This window comes from Cyprinus carpio, chromosome B4, assembly GCF_018340385.1.
Source record: "Cyprinus carpio isolate SPL01 chromosome B4, ASM1834038v1, whole genome shotgun sequence".
Taxonomy (NCBI): Eukaryota; Metazoa; Chordata; class Actinopteri; order Cypriniformes; family Cyprinidae; genus Cyprinus; species Cyprinus carpio.
This window is the reverse complement of record NC_056600.1, coordinates 31,271,174-31,284,498: the sequence shown is the minus strand read 5'-3', so window position 1 is coordinate 31,284,498 and position 13,325 is coordinate 31,271,174. Positions and strand designations below refer to the sequence as shown.

The following is a 13,325-nucleotide window of genomic DNA, read 5'->3' as shown; positions in this document are numbered from 1 at the left end:
TAGTAACATTATTATACAATTATCTTTCAGAGGAAGTTGTGGCCTAGTGGTTACAGACCCCAAACTGCTCCCCGAGTGTTTTCTATCCTTATTGTCTATCTTTTTAATAAAAATCAGCATATGTTTACCTGAATTGACTCTGACAAAATGAATTTTCGAATTTTTTCGGATCCATGAGGAAACTTGAATTTGATGGGCACACCATCAATGGGCTCCTCGTGACTTGCAATCCTCTTCCGTCTGTCTTCAATTGCCTGTTATGCGACCAAGGTTACGTGAATGCAGTACATTTTTTTACTTCAACAAAACAAAACAATAGTTATATTTTTTAAAATAACATCTACCTGTAGTCGACTCTTTTCCTGTGCCTCTAAATATTGGCGTCTCATCTCCTGTTTATGATAAAAAAGATTTGAGGGTTCTATTTAAATATAAATGTGTATATCATAGAACTACTTTACTCAAGAAAAGCATTATAGAGCAGTTTAGTGTCCATACTCTCAAATAAAATGTTTATTTTGTATTTCAACCATCTATGTTTCTTACACCATCTGGACCTCAATGCAAATTCAGAAAATGTACAGTGCCTTGCGAAATAATTCATACCCCTTCATTTTTTCACATTTTGTTATGTTGCTGCCTTACGTTAAACTGCTTTAAATTAATTTTTTCATCCCACATCAATCTACACTCCATATAAAATTCTGCTGCATTGAAGGTACACAGAAGCATGCAGCCTCTAAAAGTAAGGTGTGCTGGTAGCAGCCTTATGCTGAGTGACCCTAAGCACACAGCAAGAGTGGCTTATGGACAACTCTGTGAATGTCCTTGAGTCACATTGAGCCACAGCCTGAGCTTGAACCCAATCAAATATTTCTGGAGAAACCTGAAAATGAGCGACTGTTCAGAAGCAACCTGAACTTTCTTTAAGTTCTTTCCTCTGTCAACTTTGGCTAACTCATATCCAAATCAAATTCAGGCTGACATCTGTGAAACTTTGACAGATAAATTGTTTGAAATCTGCCAAACTCCAGTTCATTTGGATTTTGGCCACTTTTTGTTTACCTGTGTCATCCACAGGGCTACCTAAAACAAACAAAAAACAATAATAATTATAACTGTAATTTTATTATAAAACAGACAACTTGTCTAAACATTTGTTATACATTTTTGATGAACTGATTATTTTTCCAAGACTCATAATTCACTGTGCTATTACCAAATCCAGTTTGTGTCATTTTTCTTCGTTCTGCCACTGTAGGTAGCTTTGTAAAGGCTGGGCCAGGAAGCAAAAACAGGCCAACATTCCAACAAAGGTTTTTCTCGTCTTCCGGCTGTACCTTTAAAACAGAAAATAAACAGTGTGAATAAAATCAGAGAACTCTCTGGTCAAGATGTACATTTTACCAGCTTGACATCCTATCTGAAAAGGAGTATCAAGAAATTAAAAGGCAGCAAATTGTTTTATAATTGTTTAATTAATTCATTTATATATTAGTTTGGTTATTGTTGCTTAACAGATGGAAAACAAGATTTCTGCTTAATTTCTCAGTTTTTGTTTGTTGTTTACAAATTTGTTTATGTGCATCACATACATGAAGTCTACATGAAATCAAAATTAACAAAAATTTGCACACATAACTAGTCTTAGTGTTAAAATTTTTCCAGCGATATATAAAAACAAACATCAAAATTTAATGAGATTGAACTTTTTCTGCATTCATTCAATGTAAAACAACTGTTTGTAAAAAATGTAAAAACAACTGTTTTTCAATGGCTCTGGCTTCAACTGAAGCACTACATTTTAGGATTTATGCCACATTAAGTATGCCAAAACAGTATTTTTTGTTTGAATTTAGTATTAAAACTTGCTCAATTAAAGCTGATACTTTGTTTCACATCGCCAGCAGGGTTGCCAATTTGGCATGAGATTTACATGAGCAGAGTGAGAGTGTGAGACAGCCTGGAAGCGTGTGTCTCACGCCAAATGCATGAGAATTGGCAACCCTGGGTATAAACTAGCTGAAGCTGTGATGCTCTTTCTGCTCGCCAGTTTTGTGTTATCATACAGAAGTACAGTACTGGTCAAAAGTTTGGAAACATTAATATTTTAATATTTTAAACATTGCATATCTTTTGCTCATCAAGCCTTCATTTATTTGATCAAAAATACAGAACAAAACAGTAATATTGTGCAGTATTACTGGTATTAAAATGTAAAATAATGGTTTTCTGTTTTAATATACTTTAAAATGTTTTTCTGTGATGCAAAGCTGAATTTGGAACATTATTACTCCAGTCTTCAGTGTCACGCGATTCTTCAGAAATCATATATGCTTATTTATAATCAAATTTGGAAACAGTCGTGCTGTTTAATATTTATTAGAATATTTTTTTATTACATGTGAATTTTCAAGGATTCTTTGATGAATGAAGAGTTCAAGATTATTTGATGAATGAAGAGTTAAAAAAGAACAGCGTTTATTTAAAATAGAAATCCTATTTTTAATAATACACTATTCAAAAGTTTGGGGTCAGTATCTTTTCTCTTTTTTGAAATAAATTAACACTCTTATTCAACAAGGATGTGTTAAATTAATAAAAAGTAATAGTAAAGACTTATATTGTTAGAAAAGATTTCTATTTTGAATAAACAGTGTTCACAAGTTTTCATTCATCAATAAATCCTGAAAAAAAACCATCACAGATTGCCTCCAAAAAATCCCAAATTGAATTTTTCACATTTTTATTAGTTTGCATGCATGTGAGCCTATGATCAAACAAAATGTTTGTATATGATAGATTTATACATTTTCCCAAATGTCCAACTAATTCCCATAAATTCCTGGTAAATTTCAAATTTGGAATATTTCCAAAATTCCCCAGACAAAGTTTGCATGGAAAGTTTCCAGAAATGTCAATGAAAAGAAAACACACAAGTGATACAAGTTGTTGTAACTCCAGTCTTCACATTAGCTCAACAGCAACATTCAATTGCTTGTTAGTATAACTGTTACGGTTAACCACTGTTCAGTCGTGCACAACATCAATCCATAATCACTTGTTCTGTGTCTTTTTTCCTCTGCCCACACCAAAATGTTGGGACCCGCCCCTTTTCTTTGATTACATAAGGAACCAGATCAGAGTGTGTTTCTCCATTTCTGGCTGTCATTCTTCTGATTCTCATGTCTCTGGCTGAAAGAAAGCAGGAAGCAGCTTTCACGTATATTACAGAAGTGAAAAATTTCAGAGCTGCTGTTCAAAAAAATGGTTTAGAGGAGGAAATAGAAATAATGTTTGAGGTGAGTGTTTGATCTTGCTTTAGTTATTTTCATGTATGATTGTCGTCTTATGTTGTGTCATTGGTCTCTTTGAGCTTCTGAGACTTTAATGCTGTGCTGAAGTCATTTTGATGATTTTATTTAAAGCTCTTCATGTTGTGATCAAGTGTGTCTTTGTCAGTTAATAACACTGTGAAATCTCATTTGACTGTTTATTAGTGAGTGTGATTTCAGTATTTCTCATCATGTATTCTTTACTCTGAGGCAGAACCTATCACTCAACATCTTCATGCATCAGCATACTAATTTTATTAAAGGAGCAGTATTTCTACTTCGATAAAATGGTTTTACTTCAGTTTACACTGTAGGTGTTGAACAACAGAATTATAGAAATAATAAGGAACTCTCAATGTTGAAAAAATTGCAAAAATAAAGTGTCCATAAATGTATGAAGCTTGTTTGCTTTTAGATGTAGATCCACAAAGTGTGAAGTTGGAAAAGTAAACTGAATAGCTTCATATCATAAAGATTTTTAATGAAATTCACACATAATCTGTGCTGTCATGCATGTGCTGATCCTTCCTAGTAAACTATAACACAAAATCACTTATTCTACCCCACAAATTAAGTAAATAGAAATACCAGAAGCAGTAGGAACATTCCATTTCACAACGTTCACCATGTTTAACTATATTGAGCTGCCGTTGTTCAGAATGAAAGAGTGTAGAGCTGCAGGTCAGTGCAGTATAGTTATCTTAGATTTCACACAGTCACACAAGATCTTCACTATTAAACAGCAGTGAAAGTTGTGGTGACGGAACATGACGCCTCCGTTCCCTCCTTCAGGGAACGAGGGTTACATACCTAACTGAGATGTTCTCTTTCAGTTGGTTACTCTCAATGTCACGTCGGATGACCGACGAATTGGAATCCCTACCAAAGGGCCACAGATACTGCCCCTTCCAGTGTCCTGTGGAAGCCTCTTGCACCCCTTCCTTTTGGCATAGGCCGGGGCTTACAACAAGAAGACCAGCTACTGCTGCTATGGCACTACCCACTAAGTAAGATTCGATAACACTGGGAAGATGTACCCGTACCATTTGGGACAGGAACGTTGCGGAAGCCCCATCCTTCCCAAAGGAGGTTTCGGAAGTACTTACACATATGGACAACCATTTAGGTGCATATGGAAGAATAGAGGAGATTGTAACCCTCTTGGAAAATAACAGGAAGTCTGAGTCCGAGGGGATGGAGGAGCTCGACAGGGTCTATGATATGGAGTCTCTGGAGCGGTTTTAGCAAGCTGACCCGAAACCGGGGCCTCTCAGTGCTTCTACACGTTTTAGGCGAGAACAAAGGAGAATACCAGCTCCACACGAAGGCTATAGAATCTAGCGAACGTGTTGGGGGTCGCCCAGCCCGCAACTCTACAATTATCCATCAGTGAGGTGCCAGGAGCCAGCACCCAGGAGGGATGCAACACTTCTAATAGAGTGAGCTCGCAACCTGAACAGGCAGGGCACACCCTGTGCCTGATAAGCCAAGGTTATGGCATCCACTATCCAGTGGGCCATCCTCTGTTTAGAGATGGCTTTTCCTTTCTGCCGGCCTCCGTGACAGACAAAGTGCTGGTCTGAGGTCCTGAAGCTTTGTTTTCTGTCTACGTAGCATCTCATTGCTCCGATTGGACAAAGTATCGCAGGTATCCCCAACCCTCTTGATGGAGGCCAATGCAAGCAGGAGCAGAGTTTTCATTGATAGAAACTTCAGCTCAACTGTCTGCAAAGGCTCAAAGGGTATAGAGGGGGGCTGTGGAGGATTTAACCTTCTTGCCCCTCTAAGAAACCTGATGATCAGGTTATGCTTCCTCACCGACTTACCTTCCATGGGGTTGTGGTTGGCAGCAATCGCAGCCATGTAGACTTTAAGAGTGGAGGGAGACTGCTACAGAAAGGACAACACCTATCTAATCTGATATTTCTGGGGTCTTCTCGGTGAGAAGAACACCATTAGTCGAACAGGTTCCACTTCAAGGTGTAAGTATCCCAGCCAGCAATGACATGTGGGGCCCAGATGAGGGCTTCATGGGCGGCAAATGTGGGCCCCATTATGGGCTTGCACCCAGGATCCACATTGGGGCAAGCCGTGGAAGCCCAGACGTACTAAAAATGGGACCTGAAAGGGTACTGCATGGGTCTTAATTGGGCAATTCATGTCAGACCCATTTGGGCCCCACCTGCCCAAATGGGTCTAAAGTGGGTTTGCACCCAGGATCCAGCCATGGATGCCCAGATTGGCTTTAAAAGGGATCTATAAGGGTGTTATGTGGGATCTTAACCAGGCAATTCATGACAGAGCCATTTGGGCCCCACCTGCTTAAAGGGCGTTAAAAATGGGCTTGCACCCGGGATCCACACGGGGGCCAGCCGTGGATGCCATGATGGGTTTTAAGTGGGACCTGTAAGGGTCTTATGTGGGTCTTAACTGGGTTATTCATGTCAGACCCATTTGGGCCCCACCTGCCTAAAGGGGTTTAAAGTGGGCTTGCACCAGGATTCAACCGTGAATGCCCCTATGGGCTTAAAGTGGGCTCTGTAAGGATCTTATGTGGGTCCTAACTGGGCAATTCATGCAAGGCCTATCTAAGCCCAACCATGCCAAATGGTTTAAGGAAACAATCTAAGAAAAACTAAAAACGAAGAATGAATATAAGTCCAAGATAAATACAAGACACTTGACGCTTTGAACTGCAAGATATATATTGTTAAATTGAACAACAAAAATGATCTTTTAAAAACAATTTAAATGTCACAACATACCGGTAAACAAATCAAAAATATATATTTAAAAAAATCTCTGAAAAAAACATCTCTCCAAAAAATACATTAATACAAAATTGTTACATCGAACAACAAACATAATCTTTAAAAAACAATTTAAATGTCACAACTTACCGGTAAATAAATAAAATATACATTAAAAAAAAATCTCTGAAAAAAAACATCTCTCCAAAAAATTCATTAATACAAAATACACTCATGGCGTCTGTGTGGTGGACGCTCCTTTTCCTCTTTGGGCTCTTGCAGCCCTCTCCCCTCCACAGTCACGTGCACCGGTAAACCACTTCCCCAGCGCCATTTCCACTTCTTTGCGGTTCACATTTTGACTCATTGCATTACTCTTCAGTGCACCTAAAAACAAAGGAGCATAAGTCAATTTAGCAAGGTTCTTTTTTGCTCCAACTTGCAACTCTTCAAATCATTCAGTCAAGTAAAACATTTCCACATGTGGTAAGCTAAAATGTTTGCCCTAGGGTGACATTTACCATGGAGTTTTATGCCTACCTATAACCCTTTTTCCATTACATGTTGAAATTTAGCCTCAAATGCGCACCAGATTTGAGCAATATTAGAAACGGTTTTCCATGAATATATCAACATTCATGAATTCTCCCGAGGCGACCCCTTGGTATGCATTATTTTAATGCGCCAGGTCGTTTTCTTACTAGTTAGTTACTAGTATTACTAGTGTGTGCTAACTTACAGGAGCACTTTTGTGTCCCCACAAACTACTTTGGATAAATAAAAGAAAGGCCAAAGACAAGTTTCATTGAGCAATTAAAAAAACTGAATTTACAATAGAATTAACGATCGATTTTCAATCAATCATTTTTATTTTTATATTAAAATTAAGTGTTAGGCTATATTTAAATGCAGTGAGGATAGAAAAAACAGCGTGTATCCTCATTGAGATCTTTAGGCTATTACAAGTTGGACACCTTGTGTGGCAGTTAAACGAGATTAATTCATGGTTACGTGGTTGCACAAAGAAAATGCAATATAAGCAGCGGAGCCGACAGCTAAAAGCCTGTGCTCATTTACACAACTAACCCTCATTTTTTTTTTCCAAAAATCTATAAATAGATATATAAATAAATAAATAAAACAGTCATGTTAAAAAATACTTAATAAAAAAAAATCTAATATTTATAGGTCTGATAGTTTTGTGTTACATTTGGCAAAACCTAGCAAAAAAGACGAGTAATAAAGTAATAAATTAAGTGTAAATTGAGTAATGCTGTCGCATCCAGATGTTAGCTAAATGATGACTAGTTATCATGTTGAGCCAGTTAAAGGCTGCTTATAATTAGTTCATGCTAGGAATAAACCCTCTGTGCAGAACTTGTGTTCATTATTGTTTTTCACATATTTAAAAGAAATCTTTATTACTACAACAGAGAGAGCTGGTCAGGGAGGAGAAGTTTTTTTGCTGTGCTCAGCATAAACATCCATAAACATTACAGTATATGATTACGGCATTACACAGACTGGCGTTCACGGCGCAGCCGACTCAAGCCGGAGCGCAGCCTGTGCTCAATATATAATATATGTCTATGCTGAGCACAGCCAACTGCTGCTGGGCTCCTGCTGTGGTGTATGTCATCACTCCTGTAGCCATTTGCGGCTCTTTCTGTTCGGCTTGAATGAACGCTAGCAGCAGTGCTTTCCGAATGGACTATTAACGTTTTGAGCGCGACACAAGGCCTTTGCATACAGGCCCCTTATAGATGTCCTAAGAACTGCCGGACCAAATAACAATTAAATACAGTAAAATTCATAAATTAAAGGATATGTGAGAGAATTAACAAACGTTAACTGCTTCGCTGGCTTCATTAGAAGCCTAATTAGGTGTTGTGTGCATAATAGGCAGTGGTGGAAAGAGTACTGAAAATCTGTACTCAACATGTACTGTTACATTGCTATTACTCTATTACAAGTAAAAGTACTGGTGTTAGAGAAATACTCAAGTAAAAGTAAAATTTGTAAAAAAAAAATAAAATAAAAAAACTAAAAAAAACTAAGAGTATTAGTTACTTTTAACCACTGATGTCACCGTCACTTCTCCAGAGGGCTGGATGTGTTTTCCTTTACCAAAAGTTAAAACACCAACAATCTATTAATCATTAATAATTGAGGTAATAAGATATAAGATACAAAACAAGTGCTTTTCCCTAATTTTTTCCTCAAACAGATCTACTGTACCTTTTACAACCAACACATCAGTCATTGTTGGTGTAGCTACACCTTGATAGAAACACATGCTACTCCTTGGTCCAAGGACATCTAACTACACAGAAGTGGAAGACAGATTGATGATGAGGCCTCCTGCAAGTCCTTTTCTAACAAATATTGAATTTCCTTAGAGGTAATAAATGCATCATATTCATGTCCATAAAGGGACTAGCTGTCTGTGAGCTATTTGGCCTCATCTTCAAAAATGAAGTACCGTAAAACTTCGAATAGGATCCTGGAGTTTTATTTGAACAAATAGACCATTGGGACAGGCATCTATGCATGTGGATAACCGTATGGGGTTGTAGGGATGCTTGACATTGATTTTGTACCGATATCCGATATACCAATATTGTCCAATGCTTAATTTCCGATACCGATATTAGCCGATACAGATTCCGAAACATATGATCGTTTATAGGCTTACTGCCCACTGTTCCATGACTCCCTTGATACTGGGGATTTGAATGTTTTGAAGGACTAGCCAGCAACCGGTAGGCTAACTGGGGTGCGGTGCTTACTACTCCTTCGAGAGAAGATGCCAACTGAACATTTCTTTGACTGAGGTAAAATGAAAACAAATAGCCACACAAGAACAAAAATTCAACTCATTCCACTCATTTGGGCTTAGATCTGCCCTGCTCAAGAATTTATTTACTCTACAAACCCTGGGTTTATGCTGGTTGGCCAACAACCTACAGCAACACCCAAATTTTGTCTGCATTCGCTTTGAGAGGAAACAAGCTTTCCAATAAGGTATAAAATGACATACTTTAGTCCTTTTAAACCATTTCAAAAACCGATACCGATATTTACCGATATTGAATTTTAAAGCCAATATCGGCCGATAATATCGAGCATCCCTAGCTGTCTAAATATGTGTTTCTGCCCCAAGGGACAGGCGTCTGGGACTGGGCTATTATTTGAAGTGTTACGGTAGGCCTGCAATCTTTCTGAGAGTCCACTAATCAGCATAATTCAACACAGCGTAAACTTTTACCTATTTTGATTTTTTTTACATTTTTGGGAAGTTACATTTTTCATTTTCTGCACGACTAACAAAAATGACTGATGGATTGTTTTGGCAAAAGATCTACATGTATGCAATGTTTGTTCTTTGGTGACTAGCATGACTTGAAATGTATTGAGTTACAATTACTCAATCTCAACATGCTTGATTAGCCTACATGTACAGTTACTACAAGTTACAAAAAATTGTACAGTAAGTAATTACATAACTCAATAGGCCTACATAGTTACTTTGCGCCTCTGCCATGCAGGACCCATGTGTTCCCAGTTCAAACCCAACTTAGCACATAAATATGCCATGGACCCATATATGTGTTCCCAGTTCAAAATATGCCACTGACCCATATATGTGTTCCCAGTTCAAACCCATGTCCACTTGGCCCATAAAAATGCCATGCAGGACCCATATATGTGTTCCCAGATCAAACCCATGCCCACTCGGCACATAAATATGTCATGCAAGACCCATCTATGTGTTCCCAGATCAAAACCATACCCACTTGGCCCATAAATATGTCATGCAAGACGCACATATGTGTTCCCAGAACAAACACATGCCCACTTGGCCCATAAATAAACCATGCAGGACCCATATATGTGTTCCCAGTTCAAACCCATGCCCACTTGGACCATAAATATGCCATTCAAGACCCATATGTGTTCCCAGATCAAACCCATGCCCACTTGGTCCATAAATATGCTATGCAGGACCCATATATGTGTTCTCAGTTCAAACCCATGCCCAATTGGCCCATGCCTGTCCCTTATGGGGCCCATGTAATCAGCTCATATGGGTTTACTATGTGGGACTCATACTACAAAACCTACATGGGACCCGCTGATTTCACCCAGCCAAAGCCCATGCCCACACAGTAACCATGGAACCCGTACTTAACCCATCTGGGCCCCACATGTCATTGCTGGTTGGGATGTCTCGTAGATGGTGCTCTCGCCGAAGTGATAGTGTCAGCTATTTGATGTAGGTTACCTAGAACCTCCATGTCCCGTCCAGGGACCAGACATGAAGCCTCCAGAGGTCTGGATGCGGGTGCCACAGGGTGCAGTCAGTAGATCCTTTCTCAGAGGAATCTCCCAATGAGGGGCTGTCACAAGGAGCAGCAGTTTCCAGGACCAAATCTGGGTGGGCCGGTAAGGCGACATGAGCAGGACCTGCTCCTCATCCTCCCTGAAACTGTGCAAGAAAGCTCACTGCGGAAATGCATATTTGCAAAGGCCCTGCGGCCAGCTGTGTGCCAGTGTGTACGTGCCGCGTGTTCCCTTGGTCAGGGAGAAGAACAACTGACAGTGAGAGGTTTCTGGAGAGGCAAACAGGTCTACCTAAGCAGCTCTGAAACCACTCCAAATCAGCTGGACCATCTGGGGATGGAGTCTCCATTCTCCCGGGAGTATAGCTTGTGACAGCTCGTCGGCTGCCCTGTTGTGCAGACCAGGAATGTGAATGGCATGAACCGACCTCAGATGCTTCTGACTTCAGAGGCAAGTTGCGACATGCGACGGGAGCGTAGACCACTTTGTCGGTTGATGTACGCAACAGTCACAGTATTGTCCGTGCGGACCAGTATGTGCTTTCCTAGTAAGGCATCTGTTTTTCTGGTCTAAAGCTGGGTCAGCGTGTGTGCAACACTTACCTGCATTCGGGCAGAGGGTGCATGAGTACGTTTGACCGCACTCTCAAACCGCCCATAGCTGCTCAGTGGCGAGAGAGGAGGGTAAGTGTGATCCAAGACTGGCTCGTCCACAACTCCCCATCCCCTCTGTGGGCCCAGAGATAGAAGCGCAGAAGGTGGCAGCTCTGCTGGATCATCATCTCCAGAAAGGTCTGGCTTATGCAGCGATCGACATCTGATCATCAGGGAGAGCACCAAAGGATACAAGGGTCCAGCCTGTTCCTTTGGTGGCTCCACTGGCTACGAAGTGCCGGTTGGCTGAGGGGCCCTCGGAGGTAAGTTCCTTGGAGGGGAATTCCTCACGGTCACCATAAGACCAGTCCAACTACTGCCAGAAGTAGCACACCCCCAGTGGCCGCAAAGGAGAGCCCTAGATCTAGGCAGAGGCATGGGCACCCTGCCCTTTTGAAAGAAACGGGGCCTGTTCCGCAACTCTGTGACAGTGATTCTCCTACAATGAGAACATGACTCGCCCACAAAGGCCACCTCAGCATGATTAGTACCCAAACACGTGAGGCAGCGATCGTGATCCATCACCTGGAGCCAGGTTACGACCACATCCAGAAACGCACGGGTGGAAATGCATCTTTAAAAGGATGTGTCTTTAATTAGGTGAATGCTCTTTTAGAGTTTGCTCTTTTATTGTGCTGAAGCACACAGGGGAGATGGCCGCCTGCAACACAAGCAGGGGATAGTGCAGCCTGATGTGTGCAACCCACTCGACATGGGATTACCACTCCTGCTGAAGCGCCATACCGCCAGCACCAGAGCTTCCTAAGAGCATGCTGAACTCATTGACAGGGTTTCCACGGGTCTTAAAAAAGTCTTAAATTTAGTTGTATGAAATTTAAGGCTTTAAAAAGTCTTAAATTGTTCAGGAAAGTCTTAATTATGATTTCAAGAGGTCTTAAATTTGCGGACGGAAAGACAAGAATTGCGATATGGCTGAATGTGACGATTAAACTTCAAAAGGCTAACGTTGTGATTTCATTTAATAAACATGAGCGCTGCATGTTCGAAGTCTGGTGCTGTGCTGCTTTGTGTTCTGCTGTTACCATTGAAACAGTTATATACTACCAAACGCTCCACCTGCTGGCAGAATGAATGAGCATTTTCAGTAAAACTGTTGTATTGTTCAGAGTTCAGACCAATGTGAAAATCGACCCATGTTTTTACCCTGCAAACACGCAGAGCTTTAAATGTGAACTGGTGGATCAATAAGACTATGCATTATCAAAATCTAAAAAGTATAGGGGTGTGCGATGTGGTCTACAAATCCTGCAATAATATTGCAATTTTTGTTTTAACTATGTGTGATTTGATATTATCCAGTATATCGCAAAAAGCAAACAAAACGCCCACAGAGTGCACGCATAATTTACGTGATGAAGTCTAGCAGGTTAGACTAGTGTGTGTGCATTTATAGTGCATTCTTTCACTGCATGAATCAGTCTATTAAAATGCATTTAGAATTACCTCATACATTAAGATATGGGGCAGAAAATTTATATAATTTCATATAGTTAATATCACATGAAGAGTGCCGTTTTTTCTCCAAAAGTCGGCACGATTACAAATGTGATATTGATTTTATACAACAGTTCAGCAAACAAGGAGTTAATATTAAGAGACTTTAGTTTTAGACGCAGTATATATTTTTGCTCTATTTCTTCAACAAAAATCAGTCCAAACACAGCCACAGCGCTGTTTTGTATCTCTGAACAACACAGCAGTGTTTCATTGCTAAATGAATCGCCCATGTAAATGATTCAGTTCAAATGCAATGATTCACTTAACAGTGACTTGCTGCCACCTACTGGCAGTTTTAATTTCACATTTAAAGTACCTTTTCATTTTTTAAATAATTTCAAACATCAGTTTTCAATGTTTTATGTTTAAAATATCAAAACATTATTTATGTATTAAAAGTTAAAGTATACCATGTCCCTCAGAGCTGCATTAAAGTGTGTAAATGCATTTAAATTAATACTTTTGAATCATCCATTTCCTTAAAAATCGTTTAAAGGCTGAAATGTGAAGTTTAGCATTTTATAAAACATTTTGTTTTTGTGAAAACTTTTATCTGAACTGTAAATTGCTTTTTACAGTAATTTTACAGTTTAACCCTCTGGAGTCGATTCCCGCGTATACGCGTTTTAAGACATCTTCTCCTGACAACCCCAAAAAGAACTTAAATTACACTTTAAGTTTTGATCATACAGATAAGAGCAATACATCAATCGAATCTGTAAAGT

At 39.6% G+C, this 13,325-nt stretch overlaps 1 protein-coding gene across 1 annotated transcript in view; it reads left to right on the top strand.

Moving 5' to 3' along the window:
- The first annotated feature begins 3,083 nt into the window (after nucleotides 1-3,083).
- The window catches only part of LOC109044973 (NACHT, LRR and PYD domains-containing protein 3-like), an 81,325-nt gene continuing 71,083 nt past the window's right edge, over nucleotides 3,084-13,325 (top strand). The window contains exon 1 of the mRNA XM_042723001.1: nucleotides 3,084-3,302. The gene's annotated coding sequence lies outside the window, so the exon portion shown is untranslated. The remainder of the gene's footprint in view (nucleotides 3,303-13,325) is intronic.